We start from the raw sequence: 2486 nt of genomic DNA on the forward strand, positions 1-2486 counted from the left end.
TGGAATGGCACACAACGTGTTATTAGATTATATTCTCAAGACTAACATGGAAGGCAAATCCAGGTGCTATATTTGCTTCAGTCATCTTATCCTAGCCATTGTGGTGACTCTGAGGCTTAGAGATCAGCCCTGAGGACAGATGTTCACCAAAAGGATGCGTGACAGGCTGGCCTTTCAATCTTTAATGGATGCCCCAATGTTATGACATCAAATTAATAATACATTCTATTTAAAGTTTAAATCTGGTAGGCAGGAATTGTGCCTAATTATTTTATATAATGCTCAGAATATTTAGGGGAAGTCAGTAAATATATTTCTTAATATCTACTACTTGTTAAAGTGCATATGACTAAAGTTTTGGTAAAGGGTTAGCATCGGTCATGTTGTGTACGGAGAGTTGGCCTTGGAGCCAGGAAGAATTAGGTTCATTTTAGCCTCAAACACATACTGGATCTCTGACCCTCCAAAACTAGTTAAGAATACAAAAATAGAGGGGCAGCTAGGTGGTGCAGTGGATAGAGCACTGGCCCTGGAGTCAGGAGGACCCGAGTTCAAATCCGGCCTCAGACCAAACATTTGACACTTACTAACTGTGTGACCCTGGGCAAGTCACTTAACCCCGATTGCCTGAAAAAAAAAAAGACTATAAAAATAGCCAGCTAACATTTATATAGTACTTCAAGCTATACAAAATACTTTACAAATATTACCTAATTTGGTCCTCACAAAACTCTGGGAGGTAGGTACTATTATGATCCTCTTTTACACATGACAAAATTTAGACAGACTTCCTTCAGGTCATACAGCTAGGAAGTTATCCAAAGCTGCATTTGGGCTCAGATCTTCCTGACTCTTGGTCTAGTGCTCTATCTATTGCATTCCCTGGCAAGGAGTAGGGGTGGGGAAGTATACATTGCAGAGAAGTTGCAACTTTAATTAGAGGGAGTTTTTTCTCCCAACCTTATATGTTAGGACCTTTGAAATCAGAGGTCCAGTCCATGCCTATCCTCTAAACTATAAATGCCACCAAAAATGAACTAGATTTGAGTGCTCTGAAATTCTGTTTTAAAGTTATTAGCATTTCTATGTGATGGTTTTGTTACCTGCACCTGGAAATAAGTTGGTAATCACACAGCCCCAATTTTTTGTTGTAACAATATCTGAATTTTCTATAGCATCTTACACAGATTACCCATCTGAGCCTCATGACTTTGAGGTAGGTTGTATAGGCATTGTTATGCTCATTTTATGGATGAAGAAATTGAGGCTCAGAGAACTTAAGTGATTCACCTACAGTCACAGAGTAACTTTATGTTGGAGGTAGCATTTGAATTCAGATCTTCCTAACACCAAACCTAGTACATGTCACATTTCCTCCTTGAGAGGGTTTGGTATAGTGAAAAGAGTGCTGGCTCTGGAGCCAGAGGCTCTATATTCAAATCCTGCCCCTGTCATTTCCTACCTGTGTGAACTTGGGCAAATCATTTTTCCTCTGGGCCTCAGTTGTTTCCATCTATAAAATGAAAGGGTTGGATTAGATGTTCTCTAAAGTGTCTTCCAGCTTTAAATATGAACCTATGAATCCATCCTTAGATACTTATTTGCTGTGTGAACCTAGGTAAGTTGTGTAGCACCCTAGAACCTGAGATTCCTCCTATAAAATAGTGATTTAATACCTAGACTACTTACTATCTACCTTATAAGACTGTTTTTAGGAAAGTACTTTGATAACCTTAATGCACTAAAACAAATATCAGTTATTGATGGTTATTATTGTAACAATTGTTGCAAAATTCCTGTTTAGTGCACATGGGCCTGTGTATGTGTGTGTTTCCATATGCGAGTCTTTTTATAATACAGTAATTCTTCAGGACAAAATGAGGCATTTTTCTTTCCCACTTCGCTGTTTGTATCTATCACATCTTTTTATTTTATTTTTTTTTGAGAAATACATAAAATAAAACATTGAGTTTTAAGAACTGAATTTTAATTTGAAAGATTTAATTTGAAAGAACCTTTGACCTTGCAGAACTCTCATTTCATCAAGAACCTCCAGGTGAGAAAAAGAAGTTTTGACTCAGATTCTGTACTATTATTATTGCTTGCTAAGTCTCTTTGCCAGGCTTTCTGGGTCCATTGTAAGCCATGGCATTATATTACCATAAACCTCTGTTTCCCAATTGAATGGTCTCTCTACCAGTGCAGGGAAAGTCTTACTTTCTTGCTCTTCACTCTAAAGTCAGGCTAGAGACGTAGGACATAAGGAAATGACAGAAACTTGAGTTACTTATGAACAAGAGCCCACTCTTCCTAAGAAGGTTTGTTGGCTACTCTTATAGATGCTGTGGCTGGTTTCTTCAATGATAAAGCTTTGAGAGAAAAGCTAGATTGATTCTGTTTGTGACATTATTTTCCTTGGGAACTTCACAGGAGACCTGTACACACACACACACACACACACACACACACACACACACACACACACA

Source organism: Vombatus ursinus, unplaced genomic scaffold, assembly GCF_900497805.2.
Source record: "Vombatus ursinus unplaced genomic scaffold, bare-nosed wombat genome assembly UNPS02015255.1, whole genome shotgun sequence".
Lineage (NCBI taxonomy): Eukaryota > Metazoa > Chordata > Mammalia > Diprotodontia > Vombatidae > Vombatus > Vombatus ursinus.